This window comes from Pygocentrus nattereri, chromosome 10, assembly GCF_015220715.1.
Source record: "Pygocentrus nattereri isolate fPygNat1 chromosome 10, fPygNat1.pri, whole genome shotgun sequence".
In the NCBI taxonomy this organism is placed as follows: Eukaryota; Metazoa; Chordata; class Actinopteri; order Characiformes; family Serrasalmidae; genus Pygocentrus; species Pygocentrus nattereri.
Genome location: NC_051220.1, coordinates 14,860,521 through 14,869,249, shown reverse-complemented (window position 1 = coordinate 14,869,249; position 8,729 = coordinate 14,860,521).

Here is an 8,729-nt window from a genome sequence, read left to right as displayed (position 1 = left end):
GTTTTGATAGCAGTGGTTATATCATTGTGTGCAATGTTTTGTTTTTGTACGCTGATATTGACCTGTGCGAAAGCTATGATATTGAGATGGGTAGGAGTTGTGATGCCAGGGGAAAATGGTCAGTTGTCAGTCTTACAGATGACTGATATAGAAGAGGAAGAAGTGATAACTCCTAAATTGATGGATAAATATCCAATTTGAGTATTGAGCTTATTATAATCTTGACATTTATTCTTGTCTTTTGTCATTATGTAATGGGATACTTAATTTCCATTTATTTGATTTATATTAACTAATGTATTAATCAATATATTACTGTATGTCTGTGGTTTTGCAAAAAGATACTGGCTGGTGCTTTCTTTCTTTCCTCTAGTATGAGAAAAAAGGGGGGAAAGGCCACTGGGAATGCTGAAGGAACTTGTCCCAGTGTGACATATTTTTATGTTTATGTATACCTTTACAAGTATTTGTTTGTGTTCCATTATGTTATAATTGCTGATATTCTGTTTATTGTACCTGTTTGAAGAATGATGTTTCTGTTATGGGGTAGGTACATTGGGACCTCAGATGTTTTTTTCTTTTTAGGTCTGCTGGAAAGTCCGATGGGTTGACCAGCTGGAAGGTGGACATTTTTGATTTTATTTTCTGAGGTTTCATATGTATTTGCCAATTACATTTTAAGTGATTTGTTATCATTCTTTTAAGATTGACATGGAGTACAATAGGTGGTTGCTCAGGGCAGGAGGACCGCGAGAGACTTTTTCCTGTCTAGATTGTTTGATGGACATTTAAGAAAGAAAGCTGCCTGACAGGTTTTTCGTTCTCGCACTCCATGTACTTAAAGTATGCTAGTAAGAGCCCTTTCTTGGTTTTTTGAGACGTAAACGTCCCAAAAAGGGGGGGAACTGTGGTGAATTTGACCTTATTAATTCTATAGTCGTAACATTATTTTCTATCATATTGGTTATTAGACTGTGTAGATTCTGGTTGAGTTTATCCTGTGGGCCTCTGACTGAAATATGGTGGAGCTGATTCAGGAGGCAGCTGCACAGGATGGGCCCCCCTGAATGTAAACAATGCTATATATTAGACTGGGGCTACTCTGGACAATAACGTATGTTTATACCAAATTTGGCTAAAGAAGATCCATACATTGAACAAACTGAGGCTATTTTGACAGAAGCCAGATGTCCACACCGGTATAAAAACCAGGAGTTGGAATGTACGTGTCAGAGAATTTTGGCTCTTCTCTCCAAGCTCTTTCGCGAAGGCTTGTCTGTGACTTCGACCTCTCAATGCTAATAAACATCTTTATATGCAAGAGACGAGTGTCACCGAAGAGTTTGTTCCTACACCTTTACAGCATCGCTACTAAAGAAACCACAGAGGGACAAAGTTAGAGTCAAAAATGGCATCGAGGGAACGTGCGACCATTATGCCCAGATATTTAAATACTCTGTACTTTAACTTAAAAGGAATGATGGTGTTGGGTAATCCATTAATTTGCGAGTTGATAGGGAAATACTCACTTTTCTGTAAATTTAGTTTGTAACCAGAGAATTTCCCAAAGTTCTCTAAAATAGAGAGAATGTTGGGGACTGATGACAGGGGGTTTGAGACATAAAGCAGGAGGTCGTCTGCATACAGTGAGACCTTATGTTCAATACCCTTACGGCAAATACCTCTAAAGTCAGAACATTGTCTCAGAGCTACAGCCAACGGTTCTATCGCTATAGTGAACAATAGAGCAGATAAGGGGCACCCTTGTCTCATGCCTCGCTCTAAGTGGAAATATCGTGAGTGAAGATTGTTAGTGCATACAGATGCTACCGGGGATGCATATAACAATTTGATCCAAGAGATAAACTTAGGGGGGAAACCAAACTTTTCAAGAGTAAGAAAGAGATAAGGCCATTCTACTCTATCAAATGCCTTTTCTGCGTCCAAAGAGACTATTATTTCTTGTGATTCCAAAGGAGATTCCGTGTAAATTACATTAAATAAGCGCCTAAGATTACTGAAAGAGTTGCGTCCTTTTATAAAGCCTGTTTGATCCATCAAAATAATTGAGGGTAGAACTATTTCGAGTCGCAATGCAAGAGTTTTAGCCAATATTTTAAAGTCTGCATTTAAAAGCGAAATAGGTCTGTACGAGTCACAAAGAGTTGGATCCTTATTTTCTTTGGCCAATAGAGATATTGATGCCTGTGTTAGAGTCGGTGGTAAACTTCTATTAGAAAAGGATTCGTTAAATACAGAGAGAAGTAATGGAGCCAACTGGGTTGAGAACTTCTTATAGAACTCCAGGGGGAAACCATCTGGTCCTGGTGACTTGGCACTCTGCATAGCTGTTATTGCAGTGGTAATTTCAGATAGTTCAAGTCGGTCTCCCAGATTAGGATCAAGTTGATCACTAATTAATGGTAAATCCAGATTAGCAAAAAAAAATGCATTTGATTTGGATCAGTGGGATATTGTGAGGCGTACAAAGATGTGAAGAAACTAAAAAATCTGTCATTGATATCTTTATGGCTATATAATATGGCACCAGCTGAGGACTGTATCTGAGTTATCATTCTAGATGTAGTGGATTGGCGAGCTTGTAAGGCTAAAAGTTTACTCGCTTTATCACCAAATTCATAAAATTTATGTCGCATTCTTAGCAGTCTCTGTTCCTCCTGAGAAATAGAAATTAAATTGTATTCAGTTTGAAGCCGCACTCTTTCTTTAAACAGGGTGGAGTTGGCGGACATGACACATTGCTCATCCAATTTAAATATAGCATCTCATAGCTCCTTTAATTTAGCTGTCTCTTGCTTTTTAATTTGAGATGTAAAAGAAATTATTTGACCTCGTATGTGTGCCTTAAGGGTCTCCCATAGAATAGATCTTGATATTTCTGGGGTATCAATGGTGTCCAGGAAAAACTTTATTTCACTGGTTATAAATGCTACGAATTTATTATCAGAAAGCAAAAGAGGGTTCAATCGCCATGGATTAACAGCCGGCGGTTCATCAGGTTAAGCTAGAATGAACATGGAGCATGGTCAGAAATAATAATACTATGGTATTTGCTTGATAAAATAAATGGCAACAAGTTTTTATCGACTAGAAAAAAATCGATACGACTATATGAGTGATGTACCGGAGAAAAAAAGGAAAAGGCTTTTGAAGTTGGAGAAAAGAATCTCCATGGGTCTAATAGCCCACACTGCTCACAGACGTTCTGAATCATTAAGGCTGATTATGAGAGCTGGGCATTTTTTGTGGATGACCGGTCTAACGTCGGATCAAGCACGCAATTAAAATCTCCACCTATAATTACTGAATATTTACTTGTTATCGGGATCCTGGCTATGACTTTGTTGAAAAAATTAATGTCATCAAAATTTGGGGCATAAATATTCACAAGAACGGTTGGTTTCCCAAAAAGCTGACCCATTACAATCACATAGCGTCCATTAGGGTCGGATATAATAATAATAATAATAATAATACATTTTATTTAGTAATGGCGCCTTTCAAAGCACTCAAGGACACCTTACAACGGTTAAAAGAAGAATGGTAGAGTATAAAAGAGGATAAAAAACAAAAAAACAAATAAACAGATAAACAAATCAACATACATTCAAATACTTTCAACCAGATGAGAAACAAGACAAACAGAGAAAAGTGAAGATGAGGAATCAGGAGTATGCAAGTGTGAATAGATGGGTTTTAAGCCGAGATTTGAAGGTAGTTAGACAATCAATATTGCGAATTTGGGTAGGAAGGGTGTTCCAGAGAGATGGGGCAGAGTGGCTGAAGGCTCTAGTTCCCACGGTGGACAAGCGGACTGGAAGGAGAGTGAGCTGGCCAGCTGACGAGGATCGGAGGGTGCGAGCAGGACTGTATGTCTTAAGGAGATCAGAGATATAAGAGGGAGCAAGTCCATGTAGAGCTTTGAATGTAGTTAGTAAGATTTTATACTGGATCCGGTAGTTGACAGGGAGCCAGTGGAGCTCTTTAAGGACAGGGGTGATATGTTCGGTTACAGGCGACCTGGAGATGATCCTAGCTGCTGAATTTTGAACTAACTGGAGTCTATGTAAGTGTTTCTGAGGTAAGCCGAAAAGAATAGAATTACAGTAGTCTAGTCTCGATGTTACTAATGCATGGACCAGAATAGCTGTGCAGGATTGGCTGAGGAATGGACGCAGTCTGTTAATGTTCCTAAGATGGAAGTAGGCTGAGCGTGTGATATTGGAAATGTGTGTTTTGAAGGAGAGATGGCTATCACGAACAACTCCCAGACTTGTAACCTGGGAGGACGGAGAGACAGTGGAATGATCAAGATTCAGAGTGAAAGACTGACTTTTTGCAAGGATGTTCTTAGTTCCTACTAGGAGAATTTCAGTTTTACCACAATAGCACATTCAAGGGTGCTTATCTCGTGAATGGCGTCAAGAAAATACCAAAATGTTAATAAAAATAAAAGTTAATAACAAAAAAAAACTATTTAGAGGAAACATGTTAAATTTTGAGGAAGCAATTGTTTCCCTCAAAATACTTTGGCTTAACAATCAACCAACCATCTCCTTCTCGCTACAGGAGTGCATTGCTGCTTAAATAGACATCCACTGGTCTACCCAACCCAGCACATACCAGTCCTTCACCTCTGCAGGGGGAAACAATAATAATCAGCAATAATAACTTATAATAACATATAATAAAAACAGATTTTGGTTTTTAAAATATTTGCCTATTTTGAATGATGCCAACAACACGTTCCAAAAAAGTTGGTATCGGGGGACAAAAGGCTGGTAAAGTTGTGCAATGCTAAAAAAAACATCTGGATGTTGATTGGCAACAGGTCAGTAAAATTATTGGAAATAAGATCATCTCAGAGGGGCTGAGTCTTTAGGAGTAAATATGAGGAGGGGTTCACTACTCTGTGAAAGACTGCACCATCAAATAGTGCAGCAGTTCAAGAATAATGTTTCTCAACATTTAAAATAGAAAAAAGGTTTGCTTATCTACGGTACATAGCATTAAAATATTCAGACAATCTTAAGAAATATCTCTATGTAAGGGGCAAGGCCAAAAAACATTTGCTGGCCATCATCTTTGGGCCCTCAGACAGCACTGCATTAAAAATAGACATGATTCTGTAGCTGAAATCACTGCATGGGCTCAAACACTTTTGAAAACCACTGTCTGTGAACACAGTTTGTTGCTGCAGCAACAAATGCAAGTTAAAGCTCTAAAACACAGAAGAAACCAAATATAAACAGGATCCAGAAATGCTGCGACCTTCTCTGTCGCTAAGCTACTCGATGCTCTTAACGAGTGGTGCTAGCTTTTCGAAGCGTTCTACTGAATTGAATTGAGAACCATTTTTTAAAATTAGACCTCTGCATTTAACCCATCCGTGCAGTGAAATACCCATATACATGCACTGCTGCACCATTTAAGGTGGAACAGGAAAAGTCGAACAAAAAGCTGGCGAATGTCCTCAGTAAAATGTTACTGACATTAAAATAATGAGGATGTCCTGAGAGCCAAAATCAGTTTATCAGGGCAGTGATTATTCAGCTGAGTCTGTACTGCATCCGCCTGAGTGCAAATCCGTTTGTAGATCACTTCAAAGCCAGCTAAAAGGAGAGATCTATCATGTTTCAGTGAGCATCAGATGAAGATCAGAGAACTGCAGGGAAACCTAGTGATTTGGTTCTGACTCCTTCTCATCTGCCCTCAGTCTGAACAGGGACATGTTTACTGCCAAAACCCTCTTAAGGAGGCTGCCAGCCTAATGAGGTGAATTGCGCAGTAACTTTAGCTCACATATAGCGGTATTCATATTTCAGCTCTTTAACCACCTCGTAATTTGGTGGATCCAGTGGTGTTAGCGAGGAGTATGCTCTCAGGACTAAACCTATCGTGTTCTGAACATTCATATTCAACACAGCGGATAAGAGGCAATTTTTCTAAAACCCTGTTCATTCTGGTCCATAGAGAAATGGGGCTCAGACCCGGAATTCCTCATACGACATGGTGCTGACTACAGACCAGACGACTCCTCTAGTGTAAAATGGCGCAGTTGTGGCGGGAGGAGCCAGCCAGGTGAGAACCAGAGAAGTGCATGTAGCATGTTCTTTGTCTGGTGGTCAAGGAGTGGACTGCCTGGGTGCTCTGGTAGTGCTATTTTGGGGTGTCTTATTTTTGGTTGTGTAGTCTTTCTATGGGTGATCTTAGGTGAGGTTGGTTTTGTGTGGCTATTAGTGTTGTTGATTAGTAGTTTTTTTTTTTTGCGAAAGGGCGCAGTGGGTTTGGCCACTTCCTTGGCCACGCCTATTGTTTTTGGGCCTCCCACACAGTTATTAGTATTTTTAAAATATTAAAGATTCCTTGTTCTTGATGCCTTTTTTAATGACTTAAAATTAAATGGTATTGCAAATTAATATCCTGATTGATGTACGTGCACACAACACTCTTTCAGTTGATTGGCCTGTGAAGGGACCCCTTCCCTATAATATAGGGGTGGGGTAGTCAATGCTCTATATACTTAAGGTATTACCTATATTACTTTAGGTAAGCGCAAACCTTGGATATTTTATTGTACAAATATTACACCTAATGCCAGTGAGCCTCAACACAGAGCATTTCATGTGTTTATGCAATTGTTTACTTTTGTTGTATTAAACTGTGTGCTATGTATGTTTCCTAGAAGTGCAAGTTATTACTGCTTTTGTGTTCTTTTAATTCTATATTTTAGGTCTGGCCTTTTTGCCCTACATGTGTAATTCTGAACTGAATTGAAATGTCTAAAGTCTGAAATGTGATTGATAAAACCAATCCCAGATAGATTCTATTTCTTGGGTGCCTAGTAATTTAGTCTTGTGATTGCCAGACCCTACTGGCTCAACAAAGGTGGTGGCAGTGAGCACACTACTGTGGTAAGGCTATCATTACATGCAGCTTCAGTTCAGATCATGCTACTTTCAAGAAAAAAGGTTCCTTACACTCCTCTAGTGGAAACTCCAGGAAAATAAGTTAATAAATGTAACTAGATCTATTTAGGCGGCACGGTGGCGTGGTGGGTAGCGCTGTTGCCTCACAGCAAGGAGGGCCGGGGTCCTTTCTGTGTGGAGTTTGCATGTTCTCCCCGTGTCTGCGTGGGTTTCCTCCGGTTTCCTCCCACAGTCCTAAGACATGCAGTCAGGCCAATTGGACATGCTAAATTGCCCCTAGGTGTGAATGTGTGAGTGACTGTCTGTGTCTGTCTGTCTGCCCTGCGATGGACTGGCGACCTGTCCAGGGTGTATCCTGCCTTTCGCCCGAAGACTGCTGGGATAGGCTCCAGCACCCCCCCCCTCTGCGACCCTGACGGAGAAGCGGTTTGGGAAATGGATGGATGGATGGATGGATGGATGGATGGATGGATCTATTTAGACAGCTGAGTGAAGGTGGTTTAACCTGTCTCATCCTCTTCCTCCCCTAAAAGCATATTAAAGCTGTTAAAATGGAGGAACAGTGGTGGTGGTCGCAGCTTCAGTTTAACAGATGTGAGACTCTCCTGAGGTAAAAAAAAATCTACCTTTCTGGTTTACTGTGTACTCTAAGTAATATTCTTCATTCATCATCTAAAACCAATAGAAACTGTTAATTATATAACATAAAGCTGTATTAGAGCATTTTTACACTTTTATTAAGATTAAGAGACCCTTATTAGTCCCACAATGGGGAAATTTCACCTCCGCATTTAACCCATCCGTGAAGTGAAACACCACATACACTCTAGTGAACGCACACACACTAGGGGGCAGTGAGCACACTTGCCCGGAGCGGTGGGCAGCCCAATCCGCAGCGCCCGGGGAGCAGTTGGGGGTTAGGTGTCTTGCTCAAGGACACCTCAGTCATGTGCTGTCGGCTCTGGGGATCGAACCGGCGACCTTCCGGTCACAAGGCTGGTTCCCTAACCTCCAGCCCACGACTGTCCCCATGAATATATGAAATGCATTTCTTCCATGATTATTCCAGTGGTCTGCCATTTTATACATCACCTCAGAACACTAATAAACTGAATGGAGCTGAAGGTGGGAATGTGAGTGAGAGTAGAAAGTGAAGGAGGAGTGGAGTTAAATAACTAGTTCAAAAACTAGCAAGTATGACCTACAGGTATGAAGCTATGGGAGGCAAGTTCTGCCAAAAAGGAAATGAAAATGAAAACAATAAAATGTAAATGCAAACCCCCTTTTGCCATTTCTTTTTCTGAACATCTGTGCAAATATCTTGCCAAAATTGAAAATGAAATGAAATGCCTTCATTTGCAATTTCATTTTTCACATGAGCATGAGCCAATTGTGACAAAAATAAAAATAAATTGGAAACAGCTATTTGTCATTTCATTTTAGTTGTTATTCTGTTTTTTCATGGCCAAATCTAAAACGAAAAACCTAACAGACAAAAGAAAACACAAACTTCACTTTGGCTTTAGCTTTTCTTCATGAAAAGCAGAATATTTGTCAAAACTAAAATCAAAATGCAAAGTTTACTTATTTCTTTTTCATAGCGATCGGCTGCAAATCTAACAAATTAAAATGAAAATGCAAAATGGATAAATCAACAGCAAAGTAATAGTTTGTGATAACGTTTTTGACGTGGACGTGCTTTAACTGTCAGAATGAAAAGGAAATTGAAAACAAATATTGGCGTCACCTGCTGGAGATTCACTTTTCATTTTCCAACTG